We start from the raw sequence: 23,248 nt of genomic DNA on the forward strand, positions 1-23,248 counted from the left end.
ATCAATCCCTTGGAAATTCCTTTAGGAAGGACAAGCATATAAAGATGTAACACACAGAGGGTAACACACAGAGGGGATATAACACAATGTTGCTATTGCAGAGACCATGTTTAACAATCCACCATTGATTGCTAGACTATGTAGTGAATTGTATGGTTTGTGTGTTCCTTCATACACAGTGTACAAACCACAGACATACACAGCACAACAGTCGGTGTTTACCCCCATCATTGCATACACACAGATTACAGATACACACATGAACACAATCAAACTGAATGGCCTCCGCTGTCCTTTGTGCCTGAAGAGGTCTGCTCCGTATCCTCCAGGCACCAGAACCGGATCCGCACCCCAATCCATCCCTGTGATTGACATGTCATTATGAAACGAGCTGGGCAATGCGTCCAAGCACTGACCTCCGAGAGCGAGTGAAAAATAATGGTATTGTATGTTTACACAGTTAAACACACACACACTGGGTTTGGTGGGGTCTTTGTGTAACGATGAGCAAAACAAACCTAGACCTTTCAGATTCCCCCATTGCTATGGAGTGGTAGACACAGCAGCCGCTTTAGACAATAGACAGCTCAGCTCTAGCCAGGTTAGCATAGAAGTTGTTAATACACTAATCCAGGTGCAGTGGGACTGGTGCAGGACCAAACCCAACATGGTACACAACAACAGAACAGAACACCGATCAGTAGTAAGCTGCCTTTACCATTCAGAGCAGAAATTTGTGCTGTTGATTTATAGGATAAACAGTGGTGCACTTTATTTGAATCTGGGGCTGCCACTTGGTTAAATTTACCCTTGAATATGTGTGATACAATTATGCCACTTTGACAGTGTTGAGGGCTGAGGGGCCTCCTCTACTGCAGCTGAACTGCTGTGGATATGGATAGGATAGATTGCATACAGCCAATAGCCACTAGGTCAACCCGCTAAAGTGGTGACGGTCATGATGTGGGCTGGCTAAGCTTGACAAACAGACGTGAATAATTTCAAATAGGTCACAAGATCGAAAAACGAGGCCAGGTTCAATATGCACCTCGATCCACACTGTTAGCCCACTTCAAAACAGACACATCATGGAAAAGGCCTCCATATTTGACACACTAGCAACAGAAGCTTACTCAAATGTGACCCAGCATTCAGACAAGGGACTCGAATCATGGGGATATGACATCGCTCTGTCAAACAGTCAATTTCACAGTGCGTGGATGGAGAGTCATCCTTGAAAAATGGCAAAAAACAACCACACACATCTAGGGTCTACATTTCGAAGAGCTTCATTAGTGTCCTTGGCATTAGACTCTAAGTTTTGGAATTAAATAACTACAGAAATAGCATCTTGTCAGTTCCACGTGATACATCAGTAGGTGGTTGTGAGGGCCTTTTCACCTCCATCTATGGAGCCAGCAGGTTTACTGTCTGTACAAAACAATTGTCAAGGCTACGTGTGGGACGCAAAATAGCAGGCTTGGTTTAAGTACCACTGTAGCTCCAGACGGCTTGGCACAGCCTACTGTTTGCAGCGACTCCGCTCTATCACTTCCTCCCTCTCTCCTTCTTCAGTGTTTTCACTTTTGTTAGCTTCCACTCTTCTCATATCAACTCTCTCTCCCTATTTCTTCATCAGTGTTCTGTGTTTTCACTTTCGTTAGTTACCGCTCCAACTCTTTTTCTCAACCCTGGGGTCTAAAATCTCCAAACTGAAGTGGTACGTTTGCTCAATTAGTTCTACAGACAAAGAACCTTGAGTGAGCTCCAAGCTTGACAAAGCGCTACAGAGGAGAAAGTTGTTTGTTCTCTAAGAGCTTAGAAAGTGTGCTGATCAAACAATGTTCGGGGACAAGGGAGAGAGACAGAAACACACATGGAAGAGTTTTTTGGGTCTCATTAAAGTTGACTTAATGTAAGAGAGATGCTGGAAAACAGCTAACAGTAATCCCCGTCCAGTTTCTGTGGGCTCGTCCCAAAAAATGCATGGTAGTAGGAGAGAACATGACCTAGTTCTTCGTTCTCTGCAAGCAGAGTTCAATAATGGTAGGCTACATGTACAAATGCACTTGCACACACATACACTGTCAAACAGACTGTGTGTGTCTCTCTCTCTCACACACACACACACACACCATTACCGATGGCACTCAATGACAGTTCAGTGAACCGGGAGCGACACAGCAACCAGTCTATTGTTCAGCTGGGATCCCTGCTGCTGAACCACACGTTAAAAACAACTTGTTCCGCTCCGTAAAAAAAAGTGACTAATTCCAACACCCAGCCAGTGCATGTCTAGCAGTGAAATACTGACTTGTCCATTAAGACTAAATCCACCACAGTGACAGAAGACCATCCACGGTGGCCTTGCTGCAGAGAGAGAGAGAATGTGTGTGTGTGTGTGTGTGCAGACGTGGGTGAGCAGCTATTACGGCCTTCTAGCTCTGTAGTCTCTGAAGAATAAGCTCAAAGCTAACCCACCTGCTATATTTTAGCCTAAAAAAGCTTTCACTGACACACTGTCACTGAGAAAGGTGAGATAGACGAGAGAGAAAGATATAAAGAGGAAGAGGGAGAGAGGTCCTCTCAGTCAGTACTCACAGCATTAGAGTCCCGTTGCCACTGCTTTGGTCATAAGGCCTTTTGTTTGTTTCCCTTCACGGTGCCTGCTGGGGGCTAAACACAGAAAGAGAGCCCCCCTACTGAACACATACACACACTGAGTCCGTCCTCCCCCTTTAGCCTGGAGTATCCATGTCTCACAGTGTGTGTGTGTGTGTGTGTGTGTGTGTCTCAAAGTGGCAGGTTCCCCAGTCCCGCAAGCCTCTGTTCCCCTCGCGTCCTAGAACAAATCCACTCTCCAGGATACAGATACAGCACAGTCTCCTTGCAAGCTCACATACACTCTCTCTCTCTGTTTGTTGTCCCGTGTGTGTGGAGTGCAACCCCTCCCTGTGTGGGATTCAGAGAGAGAGGAGGAAGGCAGTGGTAGCACCAGCAGCAGCTGTAGAGCAGTGGTTTGTTGGGTTTGGAAGATTCCACGTCGGGACCTGTGTGTTTTTCATCCCATCTGTTTTGTTCTCTCTCTCGCCATCTCTCATCCCAGTGACGTTCTCTAGGTTCCCTTCTCTCCCTCTGTTCTTACTACTTGGTTAGCCCTTCCCCACAGCATATTTTACACTCAATTTGTCAGGCAGAAGTAGTAGTTGACGAAAAAGCGGTTTTCTTTCCTTTCTTTTTACTGCCCTGCGCTAATCCGCTCTGTCTGTCTTTCAACCACATGCTTTCTCACTCTCCTCTTTTCCTCACTCGCCCCCTCCCCCATATCTCATTGGTACAGTCCCCAGGACAAAGCAAGAGGGTTGGAGAGAGCCAAAAGAAACAGAGGGGAGGGGTGTGTAGATGTGGTGGGGAGGAGGGGGATGCCCTTGCAGGAGAGCAGTTCTTTTCTCCAGCATGTGCAGTCTTTCAATCTTTTTCTTTCCTTTTTCCATTTCTCTTCTGGCCTGTGGAGGGGCAGAGGATTAACAGCACAGTGCAGACCCCTCAGTGAGAATCTCCCCATTACAAATAATAAGCAGAGTTGAGAGGACAGACACACACCAGCCTGTGATCAATCCCCAAAAAGCTTGAATTATGCAACCTTTACACTTGACTGTCAATGTCCATTTACATTTGTTATAAATTAAGAGATTTTGCAACCATGTTCTTTCGACCAATCGACTGCTAGAAATGTCAGACATGTATTTTCCCATATACAGTGGGGAGAACAAGTATTTGATACACTGCCGATTTTTGCAGGTTTACCTACTTACAACGCATGTAGAGGTCTGTAATTTTTTTATCGTAGGTACACTTCAACTGTGAGACGGAAGCTAAAACAAAAATCCAGAAAATCAAATTGTATGATTTTTAAGTAATTAATTTGCATTTTATTGCATGACATAAGTATTTGATCACCTACCAACCAGTAAGAATTCCAGCTCTCACAGACCTGTTAGTTTTTCTTTAAGAAGCCCTCCTGTTCTCCACTCATTACCTGTATTATCTGCACCTGTTTGAACTCATTACCTGTAAAAAAGACACCTGTCCACACACTCAATCAAACAGATTCCAACCTCTCCACAATGGCCAAAACCAGAGCTGTATAAGGACATCAGGAATAAAACTGTTATTAGCAATTATTGGAAAATGAAAGAAGGTCAAGTTGACGGTCAATCACCCTCGGTCTGGGGCTCCATGCAAGATCTCACCTTGTGGGCCATCAATGATCATGAGGAAGGTGAGGGATCAGCCCAGAACTACACGGCAGGACCTGGTCAATGACTTGAAGAGAGCTGGGACCACAGTCTCAAAGAAAACCATTAGTAACACACTACGCCGTCATGGATTAAAATCCTGCAGCGCACGCAAGGTCCCCCTGCTCAAGCTAGCGCATGTCAAGGCCCGTCTGAAGTTTGCCAATGACCATCTGGATGATCCAGAGGAGGAATGGGAGAAGGTCATGTGTTCTGATGAGACAAAAATAGAGCTTTTTGGTCTAAACTCCACTCGCCGTGTTTGGAGGAAGAAGAAGGATGAGTACAACCCCAAGAACACCATCCCAACTGTGAAGCATGGAGGTGGAAACATCATTCTTTGGGGATGCTTTTCTGCAAAGGGGACAGGACGACTGCACCGTATTGAGGGGAGAATGGATGGGCAACAACCTCCTTCCCTCAGTAAGAGCATTGAAGATGGGTCGTGGCTGGGTCTTCCAGCATGACAACGACCCGAAACACACAGCCAGGGCAACTAAGGAGTGGCTCCGTAAGAAGCATCTCAAGGTCCTGGAGTGGCCAAGCCAGTCTCCAGACCTGAACCCAATAGAACATCTTTGGAGGGAGCTGAAAGTCTGTATGGAGGAGTATGTATGGAGGAGTGGGCCACAATTACAGACCTCTACATGCTTTGTAAGTAGGGAAACCTGCAAAATCGTCAGTGTATCAAATACTTGTTCTCCCCACTGTATTGACACACCCTATGTGTTTTAATAAAATTAACTATATGATTGAGCTTGTCTGACACTTTAAGCTTAAGGTTTGATGCCTCAAGAGGTCACCAGAGATCTAGATAACCAGAAGGAAAACATTTTTCACCTGACCAAACTATTCTCTCGCTATTGCAGATTCTGCCATTACTCTCCTGACGTTGCCGGTAATAGGCTACAGGAGGAGTAGGCAACCTTTCTCATGTGCGTGCAGTTATGGTTTTCATATACACATTTTTGTGAAACAGTTTAGTTTAATTTATAATGTCTTCGCATCTCAAAATCATTGTTGTGGTTAATCAAAATCTACCCAAATCTAAATGAAAATTATACAAACCTAAAAAGTTGCCATTGCCAAACTACTTAAAAACAGCTTACAAAAAGCCAACAAATAAAAACATTGCAGGTAGAAAATGTCCTGACAAAAATATCCTATAAATCATATTGGCTACACATTGCCTGTGTGCAACAAGCTTGAATCAACATTGCATCAACTATTAACTGGGGCGGCAGGTAGCCTAGTGGTTAGAGAATTGGAGTAGTAACCAAAATGTTGCCAGATCAAATCCCCGAGCTGACAAGGTAAAAATCTGTCGTTCTGCCCTTTTGTTCTTATTAACTGACTTCCCTAAAAAATAACAATAAATATATTATATATATATATATACACACATACAAAGCATTACTAATGAGATATGAGGTAACAACATGTGTTTAAAAAAAGTACAAAGTGTTTGGTAGGTGTTAACCTTGTGTTAAAAGATGCCTATGATTTAAAAAACAAAAAGCAATTATTATTGTGCTGAAGTGTGCTTGGGAAATAAAGATAGAGATGGTTTTTACAAAGGTAGTGGTAATATTTAATTCAGTACAGAACATTGTAGACAGTTTAAATTACCCTATCCTGAAGCTCAACTTTCCAAATACCCAGGAATAAAAGGCAACTCTAAAATGTGCAGTTTTGTCACACAACACAGTGCCACAGATGTCTCAAGTTTTGAGGGAGCATGCAATTGGCATGCTGACTGCAGGAATGTCCAGCAGACCTGTTGCCAGAGAAGTGAATGTTAATTTCTCTACCATAAGGTGCATTCAACGTTGAATTTGGCAGTACGTCCAACCGACCTCACAACCGCAGACCACATGTATGGGGTCATGTAGGCGAGCAGTTTGCTGATGTGAATGTTGTGAACAGAGTCCACATGGTGGCGGTGGGGTTATGCTATGGGCAGGCATAAGCTACAGACAATGAACACAAGTGCATTTTATCGATAGCAATTTGAATGCACAGAGATACTGTGACGAGATCATTGTCGTACCATTCATCTGCCTACATCACCTCATGTTTCAGCATAATGCACGGCCCTATGTCGCAAGGATCCGTTCTCATCTGAGTGGAGAAGTGCAACTGAAGCACGAAATGTATCTGATGCCGAGAAGAAATTACAATAATAAGCATTTTATATCTGCGTTTACAAAACACAGCAAAATATTTCTTGTGCGTTTTATATTTTTTCCTTCGTGAAAAACTCAGAATGCTGCATTAATGCGACCCCTAAATTTATCTTGCCAGTTAATCTAAGTAAGTGGCTGAATTAATAAGGTAACGGGCATCATATTGTGTTAGCTTTCTGCCGTGTTTGAGAAGTCAAAGCTCTTTGGAGTTATTTGTACAGCTGTACAGTCTCTTACACTGCACCAAGTACGAACCAACAAACTGCTGCCATTGACCTAAGCGAATTGCAGACGTTTCAAATAATGCAGGGATTCAGTACGAAGAAGCATAAGCAACTTTTTGTTTGTTTGCCAGAGAGAAGTGGGGGACTGCAGAGGTAGATGAGGTATTTGGAGTGTCCCTCCCACACAACAAACTTCACATGCTGGTATTTTTGTCAGGCTGTAGAAAAGGAGGCTTTCAAGTGCTGTTCACCTTTGGGGCTACACTGCAGTGCTTCAGAACAAACAGAGAGAAACATTGAAAGATATATTCAATATGACCAACTGTAATAATAATAATTGTAATAATTACTTTGCTGTACCGTAGTCTCTTAAATGCTATAGAGAATAGACTGAGGACAGATTCGTGACAGTCCTGTTGCGCCATTACTACAAGGAAAACGGCTTGTTTCTAGACCAAACTTTTCAAATACTATGCTACCGGCATCATTTTTTGTTGTTGTAACTGTACTCCTACATCTCTTTATATGCGCCTACATTTTTCAACTTAGGAGCACAAATGTCAGCCTGTATGGACTGGACGGAGATCGCAGCAGTAAGTGGATGAGATTAAGGACCGGGAGTAGAGTGTGAAAAATTGCAAAGCTGCTTATGAAACAAATAACATAGCAGTTGACTTACTCACTGTACATGCTGTTACTGCACACACAAGCACAGTGCAATGACAAACATAGGCACACAGATGTGCAGGTACACAAAGACATGCGTGTGTCAGAGGCTGGTGGAAGTCACTATAGGAGGATGGGCTCATTGTAATGGCTGGAATGGAATTAATGGAAAGGAATCAAACACATCCAACATATGGAAAAACATTTGACTCAGTTCTTTTTACTCCATTCCAGTCATTACAATGAGCATGTCCTCCTATAGCTCCTACAAGACTCCTCTGGCATACACACGCACACAGCATGTCAAATCAAATCAAATCAAATTTTATTTGTCACATACACATGGTTAGCAGATGTTAATGCGAGTGTAGCGAAATGCTTGTGCTTCTAGTTCCGACAATGCAGTAATAACGAACAAGTAATCTAACTAACAATTCCAAAAAACGACTGTCTTATACACAGTGTAAGGGGATAAAGAATATGTACATAAGGATATATGAATGAGTGATGGTACAGAGCAGCATAGGCAAGATACAGTAGATGATATCGAGTACAGTATATACATATGAGATGAGTATGTAAACCAAGTGGCATAGTTAAAGTGGCTAGTGATACATGTATTACATAAGGATGCAGTCCTATGTATCTACGTATGCATATGAGATGAATAATGTAGGGTAAGTAACATTATATAAGGTAGCATTGTTTAAAGTGGCTAGTGATATATTTACATCATTTCCCATCAATTCCCATTATTAAAGTGGCTGGAGTAGAGTCAGTGTCATTGACAGTGTGTTGGCAGTAGCCACTCAATGTTAGTGGTGGCTGTTTAACAGTCTGATGGCCTTGAGATAGAAGCTGTTTTTCAGTCTCTCGGTCCCAGCTTTGATGCACCTGTACTGACCTCGCCTTCTGGATGACAGCGGGGTGAACAGGCAGTGGCTCGGGTGGTTGATGTCCTTGATGATCTTTATGGCCTTCCTGTAGCATCGGGTGGTGTAGGTGTCCTGGAGGGCAGGTAGTTTGTCCCCGGTGATGCGTTGTGCAGACCTCACTACCCTCTGGAGAGCCTTACGGTTGAGGGCGGTGCAGTTGCCATACCAGGCGGTGATACAGCCCGCCAGGATGCTCTCGATTGTGCATCTGTAGAAGTTTGTGAGTGCTTTTGGTGACAAGCCAAATTTCTTCAGCCTCCTGAGGTTGAAGAGGCGCTGCTGCGCCTTCCTCACAATGCTGTCTCTGTGAGTGGACCAATTCAGTTTGTCTGTGATGTGTATGCCGAGGAACTTAAAACTTGCTACCCTCTCCACTACTGTTCCATCGATGTGGATGGGGGTGTTCCCTCTGCTGTTTCCTGAAGTCCACAATCATCTCCTTAGTTTTGTTGACGTTGAGTGTGAGGTTATTTTCCTGACACCACACTCCGAGGGCCCTCACCTCCTCCCTGTAGGCCGTCTCGTCGTTGTTGGTAATCAAGCCTACCACTGTTGTGTCGTCCGCAAACTTGATGATTGAGTTGGAGGCGTGCATGGCCACGCAGTCGTGGGTGAACAGGGAGTACAGGAGAGGGCTCAGAACGCACCCTTGTGGGGCCCCAGTGTTGAGGATCAGCGGGGAGGAGATGTTGTTGCCTACCCTCACCACCTGGGGACGGCCCGTCAGGAAGTCGTCAAGATAGCTCTGAAAACACTAGGACTGTTTCTGCTGCTGTGACATCACTAAGAGTAGACTACATTGACAGGGCAGGCGGGCAAGCATTCATTGGGGCTAAAAAATTATTTACACCGAAGCTCCGAGCAGCTTGTCAATATGGTGCCACTGCCCTGTTATGCACGGAACTCTCCAGCAGCATAGTGCTATGTTGACTCTTTTGCAGCATGGTACTTTCCTAGTTTCCCCAGTAGTCACACACTGCAAATGACTGCGGTCTCCGTAATAACCGTTAGAATAGCAAAACTGTGCTGCCATAGAAATAGAATGAACAGAACGGGCATCCCCGTTCTTGTCAATGATGGCATAATGGATGGCCTGGCGGCCATTGCAAGTGTACCCATAGGAGCAAAGCAGAAAGTAAAAAGCAGGACGTGTACCCATCAAATGTGGCGAACAGTACAGTAAATATAAAATTCACAAAATCAACAGTGTAATGTTAGGATTCAGTCTCATGTCAGGTGACCTTTGGTCTAATAATTTTCCCATAATCTCGGAACTGTTCCCTTTCAATTGCTACAATGGTTATGCATATGCTTTTCATATTTCTTCTGTAAGAAACATTTCAATTTAGCCCTATCCATATAGGCCAATTCCCACAAGTGTAAACGTTACGAGTGTATCGTAACCTAATACATCAGATAATAATTACTGAGCTCTATTTTAACAGAGTGGTGCAGCTTTTTTTGCCAAAACTTGAGGATTTTACATGTTATGGTGGACACCTTCAAAATTGTTTCCGCGGGTTGCAAATAAGCTAAATTAGCATGACAAGAGCTGAATTAAATGTAAAGGACTTGAAAATAAAAGCTCAGTGCTCTGTTGACATTTCACAGAGATATGCTTGTTTGTGAGAAATCTTTGAAAAAATGATTTAGCATTATCTGAAAAGTGTATACTTAAATATGAAAATAACACATGTCATGTCTCAAAATCAATATCCATCTTTCCTCTATATTGTTTTATGTCCTGCGGATTCGAGAAGGAAGATGATGAGCTCAACAGGAAAGTGAGCCTGTCAGGTAGCCATCATTCTCGCACCACGTTCAGCCTAGCTGACGTAATGCTGTGTGTGCAATTTTCATAATTTTGGACTTTTTCTCCCTCTGGCCTCTTGATTTAGTCACCATAATTTTGGACATTCTACAAGTGTAAAAACATGAGATTTGCACCATTGGTTTTCTTAGAGGATTATCTACACAATAAATTATTGAACAAATTGGTCAAAATATTAGTTTTTGATTGGACACCCTAGTCCATGTTACCGCAGAAACGGACTCAACTGCACGAACACCCGGCTGTCCCGCCTTCAGGGAGCTGTTTGTAAAAAAATCAATCAATAAAATAACAGTTCACGGTTATTTTATTTTCATGAAGGTCTTCATTCATAACCGTCGGTTACACAGTAAGTGTGCCAGTTCTAGGTAGCCTACATTAGATTAAGCTTTGCAGCAATGCTAAGCTAAGTGCACTGTACAGTAGGGGGGAGTTTCGCGTGGGCACAGTTGGGAGTGTGGACGTCCCAAGTTGTAGATCATGTACTGGGACAAGGAGACCCTCAGCTCCGCTAAAACCATTGACAACTGTGTGCTTTTTAAGTGATTGTTAAAGATGCACTACACAGAAATTGCTCCACCATTTCCTGGTTGCTAAAAATAGTTGACTAATTTCAGTTAACGTGACAAAACAAGCAAGTATAGTGTACAGAATCATTATACCATCTAAACCGCTGTGAAATAGATTTTACATATTAACCAAAAATATTTTTTTCAGCTGTTTGAAGCTGGTGTACAAAACCGAAAGTAAAAGACGCAAGAACAAAACTTAACAGAAAGCATAGAAATAACGCACATAGAACACATCTACTGCTTCGTAGACTTTCAATGAGAATGACAGATCTAAAACACACATTTCTATGTGAATTTGGTCGGGTAGCCCAAAAAAGTTACATATTGCAGATTTAACTATTTGGTTGTAATTTCATCACCTCTTGAAAAGCATAGTCAGAACTATGAATTTTGGATTATTCCATGCAAAACAAATGCAACATTTAGCTCTATCATCAGCTTTAGGCGTTTACAGCAAGTAACTGCATGCTTTCATGACCAGTAAACATCAACTGATCATGTTGAGGGAGATACGTGAGGGTAGCCTCATGATATGTCAATATTGGATACTATTAGTTGGATATTTGAGTGATACAAAATAAAAGTAAACTATACCTGACAAGTACAAGTGGTTTAGGTTAATTTCCCACGTTCAACACCATAGTGCCCACAAAGCTCATCACTAAACTAAGGACCCTGGGACTAAACACCTCCCTCTGCAACTGGATCCTGGATTTCTTGACGGGCCTCCCCCAGCTGGTAAGGGTAGGCAACAACATCTGCCACGCTGAACCTGAACACTGGGGCCCCTACGGTGTGCGTGCTTAGTCCCCTCCTGTACTCCCCGTTCACCCACGACTGCGTGGCAAAGCACTACTCCAACAAAATCATTAAGTTTGCTGATGACACAACAGTGGTAGGCATGATCACAGACAATGATGAGACAGCCTATAGGGAGGAGGTTAGAGAACTGGCAGTGTGGTGTCAGGACAACAACCTCTCCCTCAATGTGAGCAAGAAAAAGGAGCTGATTGTGGACTACAGGAAATGGAGGGTAGAACAGGCCTCATTAACATCAACGGGATGTAGTGGAGCGAGTCGAGCGTTTCAAGTTCCTTGGTGTCCACATCACAAAAAATCAAATCAAATCAAATTTTATTTGTCACATACACATGGTTAGAAGATGTTAATGCGAGTGTAGCGAAATGCTTGTGCTTCTAGTTCCGACAATGCAGTAATAACCAACAAGTAATCTAACTAACAATTCCAAAACTACTGTCTTATACACAGTGTAAGGGGATAAAGAATATGTACATAAGGATATATGAATGAGTGATGGTACAGAGCAGCATAGGCAAGATACAGTAGATGGTATCGAGTACAGTATATACATATGAGATGAGTATGTAAACAAAGTGGCATAGTTAAAGTGGCTAGTGATACATGTATTACATAAGGATGCAGTCGATGTTATAGAGTACAGTATATACGTATGCATATGAGATGAATAATGTAGGGTAAATAACATTATATAAGGTAGCATTGTTTAAAGTGGCTAGTAATATATTTTACATAATTTCCCATCAATTCCCATTATTAAAGTGGCTGGAGTTGAGTCAGTGTGTTGGCAGCAGCCATTCTCACATAGGTATTCCTCTTGTCCAGATGGGTTAGGGCAGTGTGCAGTGTGGTTGAGATTGCATCGTCTGTGGACCTATTTGGGCGGTAAGCAAATTGGAGTGGGTCTAGGGTGTCAGGTAGGGTGGAGGTGATATGGTCCTTGACTAGTCTCTCAAAGCACTTCATGATGACGGAAGTGAGTGCTACGGGGCGGTAGTCGTTTAGCTCAGTTACCTTAGCTTTCTTGGGAACAGGAACAATGGTGGCCCTCTTGAAGCATGTGGGAACAGCAGACTGGTATAGGGATTGATTGAATATGTCCGTAAACACACCGGCCAGCTGCTCTGCGCATGCTCTGAGGGCGCGGCTGGGGATGCCGTCTGGGCCTGCAGCCTTGCGAGGGTTAACACGTTTAAATGTCTTACTCACCTCGGCTGCAGTGAAGGAGAGTCCGCATGTTTTCGTTGCAGGCCGTGTCAGTGGCACTGTATTGACCTCAAAGCGGGCAAAAAAGTTATTTAGTCTGCCTGGGAGCAAGACATCCTGGTCCGTGACTGGGCTGGATTTCTTCTTGTAGTCCGTGATTGACTGTAGACCCTGCTACATGCCTCTTGTGTCTGAGCCGTTGAATTGAGATTCTACTTTGTCTCTGTACTGACGCTTAGCTTGTTTGATAGCCTTGCGGAGGGAATAGCTGCACTGTTTGTGTTCGGTCATGTTACCAGTCACCTTGCCCTGATTAAAAGCAGTGGTTCGCGCTTTCAGTTTCACGCGAATGCTGCCATCAATCCACGGTTTCTGGTTAGGGAATGTTTTAATCGTTGCTATGGGAACGACATCTTCAACGCACGTTCTAATGAACTCGCACACCGAATCAGCGTATTCGTCAATATTGTTATCTGTTGCAATACGAAACATATCCCAGTCCACGTGATGGAAGCAGTCTTGGAGTGCGGAGTCAGCTTGGTCGGACCAGCGTTGGACAGACCTCAGCGTGGGAGCCTCTTGTTTTAGTTTCTGTCTGTAGGCAGGGATCAACAAAATGGAGTCGTGGTCAGCTTTTCCGAAAGGAGGGGGTGGCAGGGCCTTATATGCGTCGCGGAAGTTATAGTAACAATGATCCAAGGTTTTTCCACCCCTGGTTGCGCAATTGATATGCTGATAAAATTTAGGGAGTCTTGTTTTCAGATTAGCCTTGTTAAAATCCCCAGCTACAATGAATGCAGCCTCCGGATAAATGGATTCCAGTTTGCAAAGAGTCAAACAAAGTTCGTTCAGAGCCATCGATGTGTCTGCTTGGGGGGGATATATACGGCTGTGATTATAATCGAAGAGAATTCTCTTGGTAGATAATGCGGTCTACATTTGATTGTGAGGAATTCTCAATCAGGTGAACAGAAGGATTTGAGTTCCTGTATGTTTCTTTCATCACACCATGTCTCGTTAGCCATAAGGCATACGCCCCCGCCCCTCTTCTTACCAGAAAGATGTTTGTTTCTGTCGGCGCGATGCGTGGAGAAACCCGCTGGCTGCACCGCCTCGGATAGCGTCTCTCCAGTGAGCCATGTTTCCGTGAAGCAAAGAACGTCACCAACAAACTATCATGGTCCAAACACACCAAGACAGTCATGAAGAGGGCACGACAACACTTTTCCCCCCTCAGGAGACTTAAAAGATTTTGCATGGGTCCCCAGATCCTCAAAAAGTTATACAGCTGCACCATCGAGAGTCTCCTAACTGGTTGCATCAACGCTTGGTATGGCAACTGCTCTGCATCCGACCGTAAGGCACTACTGAGAGTAGTGCGTACGGCCCAGTCATAGACTCACCCAAGTCTAGGAAGCCAGCGGCACCAATGTGTCGGAGGAAACACTGTTCAACTGACGACTGGGGATCAGCCTGCAGGCACCCGGCCCCCCACAAGGAGTCACTAGAGTGCGATGAGCCAAGTAAAGCCCCCCCGGCTAAACCCTCCCCTAACCCGGACGACACTGGGCTAATTGTGTGCCACCCTATGGGACTTCCGATCACGGCTGGTTGTGATACAGCCCGGGATTGAACCTTAGACCGCTGCACCACTCAGGAGGCCGAAATGGCTGGCTTTCTATGAAGCTTGCTCCTCCACTGTCCGATGATTAGGTGAGAATAGCGATTCACCGTTCAGTTTGAACCTATTAGAACCTATTAAAGCTCCTCCTTCACTGTCCGATGATTAGGTGATAATAGCGATTCACCGTTCAGTTTGAACCTATTAGAGCTTCACATCTAGGAATCTGGGACTGGGAGCAGTGTATCCCATTCCCGACCTCTCTCTCTCGATAGAATCTTTAACAGACAGTGACAATGACCAAAAAACTATCGGCTGAACTACAACAACCGTTGTCAGGTGGAATCACATTATTTGCAAAACATTTTCACTTTCTACTTTCAATAACTATTTAATAAAACTCTGCATTTAACTTCTTGAGTGTAGGGGGCAGGATTTTCGTTTTTGGCAAAAAAACATACCCATTTGAAACTGCCTATTTGTCAGGCCCAGAAACTAGAATATGCATACAATTGTCAGATTGGGATAGAGAACACTCTAAAGTTTCCAAAACTGTCAAAATATTGTCTGTGAGTATAACAGAACTGATATTGCAGGCGAAAACCTGAGGAAAATCAAACCAACATTGTGTCAATATTGCCAAAGCAACAATGTATACAATATACATTGTAATAAAATTATAAACAATAACAAATAATAATATAAAATGGCAGTAAGTAATAATACAGAATTAATGACAAAAATAATAATAAAATGGTAAGTCAATAGTAGAATGTAATGTAATAAATCTAAAAATATAAATATGGAAAATGAAACTATAACTACCTTATAACTAAATAACGGTCATCTTCACCATTACATCACTACTAGAACTATCATCATTACCACTACTACCACCACCACCATCACTAAACTGTTATCATTACCACCCATACCACTAATAATAATAGTAATAACAATAATACTAATAATAAGTAAGTTACTGCTTACTATGCAGATGTTATTATTCTGTGTCCCTCAGGCTATGGCAGGTAAATACATATTTGGCTGCAAGAGGAGCCATTGCGCCTTCGCCCATGAGTATTTTTAGTTTTGCCTGTGGGTTTAATAAGTTCAAATTTGGAGTAAATGTAGTAATTTCTGTGAATAATGAATTTCTTTGTGAGGAATATTTATCACAGTTAAGGAGAAAGTGCATCTCTGTCTACCTCCCCAGTCATGCAGTGACCCCATACACGCTCCTCTTTGGATAGCCATGTCTTTTTATGTCTGCCGGTTTCTATTGCCAATCGGTGGTCACTCAGCCTGTACTTGGTAAGGATCTGTCTCTGCTTCGTATCTCTGACAATGTAGAGATAATCAGCCAATTCATATTCTCTGTTTAGGGTCAGATAGCAATTTAGTCAGCTTTGGGGTTCTGTTTCGTTTTTCCAATGTTGTAAATATGAGTCCTTTGATTGGTTCATGATTTTGTTTATTGGAATTCTTTCTTTTGAAGCAGTGCTGGTGTCAGCTTGGTTGGTTAGGTCCAACAACAGCTGACAGAAAGCTTGTTTCTGGGCTCAGCTCTTGGGTTTGAAGTGCTTTAAATGGCAGACTCGAATTTGGACTTGATTTTATGATATTTTCTGTATTTTCATTACTGGAAAGCGGCCCAATTCTGCCCTACATGCATAAGTTGGTGTATTTCTCTGGATTTTCCGACAGAATTCTGCATGTAGGGCTTCAATTGGATGTTTGTCCCACATTTTAAAGTCCAGTTTATTGAGTGGCCCCCAAACCTCACTTCCGTAAAGAGCTATTGGTAGGATTACACTGTCAAATATTTTGGGATGTTGATTTTGAATTATTTCATTTTTATTGCATACAATGCTCTGCAGGCTTTTTCTTTGAGTGCATTCACTGCCATATTCAAGTTTCCCGATGCAGATATGGTCAGACCAATGTAGGTGTAATTTTTAGTGTGTTCAATTATGGTGTTGTTCAGGGTGAATTTATATGTGTTTCTGACATTTTTTTTGTTGTTGTGGAAAATCATGACGTTTGTGTTTTGGAAATTTACTGCCAGGGCCCAATTATAGCAATATTGCTCTAGAATATTAATGTTCTGTTGAAGACCTTCTTTGGTTGGTGATAGAAGTACCAAGTCATCAGCATATAGCTGTTACGGCTCTCTTCTATCTCCTCCTCTGACGAAGAGGTAGAACAAGGATCGGACCAAAATGCAGCGTGATGATTCATGATATATATTTTAATGAAGGAAAACCTATACATACAGAAACTACAAAACTAACGAAATGAAATAATGAAAACCAAAACAGCCCTATCTGGTGCAAACACAAAGACAGGAACAATCACCCACAAACACACAGTGAAACCCAGGCTACCTAAATATGGTTCCCAATCAGAGACAACGAGAATCACCTGACTCTGATTGAGAACCTCAGGCAGCCATAGACCAAAATAATTATATAAACACAAAATACTAAGACCAGTGCGTGACAATAGCAGGTATTTCACCTCGGTGTCAAATAGTGTGAGTCCTGGGGCTGGAGAATGGTCCAACATGTCTGCTAATTCATTGATATAAATGTTGAAAAGATTTGGACTCAAACTGCAGTCTTGTCTCACACCTCGACGTTGTGAAAATAATTCTGTTCTTTGGTTTTTTATTTAAAAAAAATTCTGTGTACATACATTTATTAAGTCATACACCTTACCACCAAGCACACTTTGTAGAATTTTGTAGAATAGCCCTTCGTGCCAAATAGAATCAAATGCTTTCTTAATGTCAATTAAGCAAGCAAAGATTTTGTCCTCTTTTTTTGGGTGGACGTTTTTATTAATTAGTGTGTGTAAGGTGTATTGTCAGTATTTGACATTTACTTATTACATTTTTTTCTTGAAGAAAGGTTTGAATTCAAAATGCTACAGAAAACCTTTCAAGTTAATTCTTACTCAAATTCCCCTGTAATTATTGGGGTCTGATTTGTCTCCACTTTTGTGGATAGGGGAGATGAGCCCCTGGTTCCAGACATCAGGGAAGCAGCCAGAAGTTAAAACCATGTTGAACAATTTAAGCACAGCATTTTGCAACTCAGGTGTGCTCTTTTTCAGCATTTCATTTCTGATGTTGTCTAGACCACAAACCTTCTTTGATTTAATAGATTTAATAGATTTAATAGATGTAATATTTAGTTATTGTTGGGTTAATCATTGCAGGGTAATCTAATGGATTTTGTTTGTCTTTAATGACTGATTCAAGGATGTTCAATTTTTCTTGAATTTCTAATTGGTTCTGTTGTAAGTCTTTGTGGGATGTTTTTGTATATATTATCAAAATAGGTTTTCCAAATTCCTACATCTTGTATGGTTAATTCTTGTGGCTTTGTTGTGCTTAAATTGTTCCACGTCCCAGAACTGATTTTGGTCAATTGCATTTTCAATTTCATCAAGTGTCTTGTTGGTATAATTCAATTTCTTGCGTTTCAGTGTTTTTTTATACTGTTTCAGAGTATTCATATCGTAGCTCTGGGTTGTTTTGCTGCTTTGTTTGTCACGGCCGTCGAAAGTGGACTAAAGTGCAGCGTGGTGAGCGTACATTTTCCTTTTATTTAAAATGTTGCCAACAAAACAACAAACAAAGAAATAACCGTGAAGCTTACAGGGCTATAGTGCCACTAACAAAAGTCAACTACCCACACTGAAAGAAGGGAAAAAGAGCTACCTAAGTATGATTCCCAATCAGAGACAACGCTAGACAGCTGTCCCTGATTGAAAACCATACCCGGCCAAAACATAGGAAGAAAGAAACATAGAAAACAAAACATAGAATGCCCACCCAAATCACACCCTGACCAAACCAAAATAGAGACATAAAAAAGGCTCTCAGGTCAGGGCGTGACAATGTTTTTTGTTTGACATTTGTCTTACGTGTTTTCTAATTGTTTTACATTCATTATCAAACCATTTGTCAGAAACATTTAATTTTTTGTTTCTGATGTTACATTTCTTTGGTTTTCTCAAATTTGCTTTCGATGCTGCTTTTTGGAATATGCAGTTGATGTTTTGTATAGCCAAATTGACACCATCTTTATTGTTTTGGTACTGTGAGTTATTGAAAAACTGTATCGAGTTCATAATTTCATTTGAGTTCAACGTTTCAATGAATCTCTCTGCACTGTTTGGAGCCCATCTGTACGATTGGTTTATGTTGTAGAGTTTATTGGGCTGTTTTTTTAAATTAATATTGCCGGTTAATTTCTTCAGAAACACGTTGATCTGACTGTGATCTGACAATGGTGTCTGTGGTCTGACAGTGAATGCACTAATGGAGGAGGGGTCAATGTCAGTGATGGCATACTCGACTTCACTTGTCCCAAGAGCTGAGCAGTAAGTAAACTGACCTAAAGAGTCCCCTCTGATTCTACCAATAAGCATGAACAGGCCTAAAGCTCGACAGAGATGCACTAACTCCTTCCCATTTTTGTTCAGTATTTGGTCAGGACTGTTTCTATTATTTATAATAGGGCTACCGTACAAGGAGGGGTGTCCAAATATGTGGTGGTTACCTCCCGCATCAGTGTAATCAGGCTCAGAACCTGTTCTTGCATTGAAATCTCCAAAGAAGCACTTTACCCTCTGCCTGAAATGTAATGATTTCTGTATGGAGATTGTCAAAAAAACTGATGAATCTGAAGGAGGAGCATAAGCTGCACATATGTATACATCATTGTCACAATAGATTGTACCTTTGTTAAGTTTTAGCGAAATGACTGGTACCTTTTTTAATTTCATTCAGTGCTAAGTCCTACTTATGCCAAATGATGATTCCACCTGAGTCTCGGCCCCGTTTAACATTTTTATGTTTGATTGATGGTAGTAAACTTTCTCTATAGCCTGAGGGAAACTGAGTATCTATGTCTCCACAACACCATGTTTCCAGCAGGATTAGCATGTCCTGTCCCTTGATGTTTTTAATCAATTCTGGATTTGTTGTTTTATAACCAAAATGTGAAGAGTATAGGCCCTGGATACTCCAAGAGCTGATAGTTAATGATCTCATTTATAATAAGTGATATTCACTGGTTTGTACATTGAAAAATAAAATAATAATAATTATGTACACACACACAATTATAATACCGGTGCCAATAAAATTAAGAATAGTTGTAAACAAATTAATAAGAATGGAATAAGATTGCACAAAAAATAAGTACAAGAAACCCTGTGTGTGTGTGTGTGTGTATTAAAGGGTCTGTCTAGCTCAGTAGTCTGCATATTAGTTGCAGTAGTTGGCGCACCTCTCAATCTCTGATTGTTCTAGGTGTCTTTTGCCAGAGGTTACCTCAGCATACGTAGGCTGATGATCTGAATGATGCATGGTGTGGACTGCATCATGTGGTGTACTTCTCTGAAGGACAGTGTTCTGTCCGACCCTGGAGTAGTGGCCAGCGCTGTGTTGTGATGGGCCAGGTCTAGTAGAGCTGTGTTGTGATGGGCCTGGTCTAGTAGAGCTGTGTTGTGATGGGACGAGTCTAGTCGTGCTGTCCTGAGGCGGGTCTGGTCTGGTAAATCTGTGCTGTGTTGGGCCCGGTCTAGTAGAGCTGTGCTCCGTCTAAGCCATGTCTGGCTCTTTTCTCCTGGGGATGGTGGAGGTACTGTTGTTTCAGAACGTGGGGCGGGAGACCTCTGTTGCTGGGGTGATGGGTGTGTGGATCCCTGCCAAGTGTTGCCTCTTTTAGGTCCTTGGCAAAGGTTCTGATACTGTCCTGATCAAGATGTACATTATCGTATAAGTGTTGACATGTCAGAGTGGGGTGGTGAGCCGTTCTGACGTTGAGCAGTGAAGCACAGTCCACAGTGATCTGTTGATTTATTTTGTCGATCAACTTTCCTGGGAAGTATTTTCTTGGTAGGAGGGTTGACACAACTATACTGGGTGTTGGGAACATAGCCTGCGCCCGTTCTGCCACTCTTCTCACTGCCCCAGGTACATTTTCAACTTTGTCATGAAGGTTGTTAGTGCCAGTGTGGATGATGATGTTGTCGGGGGTGTCAATCCTGGTCTGACTGAGTAGCTGCATTGCACTGTCAGTTGTAGGACACCAGAACTTATACACCTGGTGTCTAGTGATAATCTTTAGAGGACTAAGAACTTCCCATTTGAATCCATAAGGATTGCAGTTGTGGGTGATTGTCTGGGTGGAGCAGACTGAGAGGCTGGTATTCTGACCTGGACTGGAACAGACTGGGAGGCTGGTATTCTGACCTGGACTGGAACAGACTGGGAGGCTGGTATTCTGACCTGGACTGGAACAGACTGAGAGGCTGGTATTCTGACCTGGACTGGAACAGACTGGGAGGCTGGTATTCTGACATGGGCAGGAGCAGACTGGGAGGCTGGTATTCTGACATGGACTGGAACAGACTGGGAGGCTGGTATTCTGACCTGGACTGGGACAGACTGAGAGGCTGGTATTCTGACCTGGACTGGAGCAGACTGGGAGGCTGTGATTCTGACCTGGGCTGGAGCAGACTGGGACGCTGGTTGGCTGATCTGGGCTAGAGCAGACTGGTAGGCTGGTGCAGTGTCATCAGGCTATGTGGTGCAGGCCATGCTGGTCTCAGGTTCTGCTTGTGTTGTACCAAGCTGGTGGACAGGTTCTCTAGATGCAGAAGACATAATGACCCGCTGCTGGTCAATGTACCTATCTCTTTGTTCTAGCTCCTTTCATGTTGTGCTCAGATGGTCTCTGAGGTCATCATTTGTCTGACTCAGTTTGTCCTTTCTGCTTTCTAATTTAGCAATAGATGCTCTGTTCTCCTCCCTGAACTGTTTCATCTCTTCTTTAAGTTTCTGGACAGTGTCCTCCTCTTGAAGCTTGTTCTCTCTGAGTTCTATGACCTCTGCTTCGACTAGAGAGAGGGTGTTGTGGAAACGTTGCATAGCAGGTGTTTTTAGGTGTTTTTAGTGTTGTAGACATGTCCTTGGCTCTGTCTGCTGCAGTTTCTGAGATGATTTCAGCTTCTGCTTTTAGGGTAGCAAACCTATTCTAAAAAGCCTGGAGGCTTGAATCATTGCCTTGTATCAATACAGTTCCATTATTATATAAGTTTATTGTTTGATACGTGTTGCTCTGGTCAGCTTCTTCAAAAATGCAGATCTGACATACTTGGCTGATGCCTCTTTTTTTTAGAAAGGGAAATGGTTGCAAATAAGCCTTTTCCATATGTGCCCTCTTTAGGTATTAAAAATTACATTTGCTCTTGTTTTGCAACTGGTAAGATCTGCAAACGGGCATTCATGGTTCTGTCCCATCAACAAACCTTTGAAACTTTTCTTAGCTTTCTCTGTTTGGATGTCTGGTGGGTAAACAATTTTCATCGCAACGCAACGCTTCTTGTATTATTGTCTCGTGTCTTTAGAGGACTGTTTCACTTTGATGTCCTTTTTCTTCTGTCCTTATTTTGTCTTTCTTTTCTTCTGTTAACTAGATATTCTTTGTTAGCTAGCTAGCTTCTTCCAGGAGAGTCCATAGCAACTGCTTAGCAACTGGTAAACAATTCAGCTAGCTAAGATAACTGTACAATTTTATGAAAAATAGTTACTTTTTCAAAAGCCTATCTTCTTTGCTTGTTGCTTGTTTTGTCTCCTATTCAGTCTTGCAGTTTTCTTTCGATGTAGTTCACTCAAAAAACCATGTAAATTTCAATATTTGTAGGAGCTCATTTTTTTCAGCAGCTACTGCTCAATTTGAAACTCCGGAACTCTCCCCCTCTCCCTCTCTAGCAACCTCTCTCTCAACCCCCACTCTCTCTCAACCCCCTTCTCTCTCAACCCCCTCTCTCTCTCAACCCCCCCTCTCTCTCTCAACCTCTCTCTCCCTCTCTCTCTCTCTCTCTCTCTCAACCTCCCTCTCTCTCTCTCTGTCCACTCTCTCAGTCCTCTCTCTGTCCTCTCTCTCTCTCTCAACCTCTCTCTCTCTCAATAATCTCTCAACCTCCCCCTCTCTCTCTCTCAACCTCCCCCTCTCTCTCTCAACCTCCCCCTCTCTCTCTCAAACTCCCTCTCTCTCAACCTCCCCCTCTCTCTCTCAACCTCCCCCTCTCTCTCTCAAACTCCCCTCTCTCTCTCAAACTCCCCTCTCTCTCTCAAACTCCCCCTCTCTCTCTCAAACTCCCCCCTCTCTCTCTCAATCTCCCCCTCTCTCTCTCTCAATCTCCCCTCTCTCTCTCTCAGCCTCCCTCTCTCTCTCAACCTCCTCTCTCTCTCTCAACCTCCCTCTCTCTCTCTCTCTCAACCTCCTCTCTCTCTCTCTCTCAACCTCCCTCTCCCTCTCTCTCTCAACCTCCCTCTCTCTCTCAACCTCCCTCTCTCTCAGCCCCCCCTCTCTCTCTCAACCTCCCCCTCTCTCCCTCAATCTCCCTCTCTCTCTCTCTCTCTCTCATCTCCCTCTCTCTCTCTCAACCTCCTCTCTCTCTCTCAACCTCCCTCCCTCTCTCTCTCTCAACCTTCCTCTCTCTCTCAACCTCCCCCCCTCTCTCTCTCTCAACCTCCCTCCCTCTCTCTCTCTCAACCTCCCTCCCTCTCTCTCTCTCTCAACCTCCCTCCCTCTCTCTCTCTCAACCTCCCTCCCCTCGCTCTCTCTCTCTCTCAACCGCCCTCCCTCTCTCTCAACCGCCCTCCCTCTCTCTCAACCGCCCTCCCTCTCCCTCCTCTCAACCGCCCTCCCTCTCAACCGCCCTCCCTCTCCCTCCCTCTCAACCGCCCTCCCTCTCCCTCCCTCTCAACCGCCCTCCCTCTCCCTCCCTCTCAACCGCCCTCTCCCTCCCTCTCAACCGCCCTCTCTCTCTCAACCGCCCTCCCTCTCTCAACCGCCCTCCCTCT

General features: G+C 43.2%; 1 protein-coding gene across 2 annotated transcripts in view; it reads right to left on the reverse strand.

Annotated features, from left to right (window-relative positions):
* Window positions 1–23,248, reverse strand: part of LOC112228455 (rho GTPase-activating protein 32) — a 241,599-nt gene that overhangs the window by 67,877 nt on the left and 150,474 nt on the right. Inside the window, exon 1 of one of the 2 annotated variants that reach the window (XM_042309011.1) lies at window positions 2,602–3,299. The exons of the other annotated variant lie outside the window; for it this stretch is intronic. The gene's annotated coding sequence lies outside the window, so the exon portion shown is untranslated. Of the gene's footprint in view, window positions 1–2,601; window positions 3,300–23,248 lie in introns of those variants that run through there. 2 annotated transcript variants of the gene reach the window in all.

This window comes from Oncorhynchus tshawytscha, linkage group LG30 (assembly GCF_018296145.1).
Source record: "Oncorhynchus tshawytscha isolate Ot180627B linkage group LG30, Otsh_v2.0, whole genome shotgun sequence".
NCBI lineage: Eukaryota > Metazoa > Chordata > Actinopteri > Salmoniformes > Salmonidae > Oncorhynchus > Oncorhynchus tshawytscha.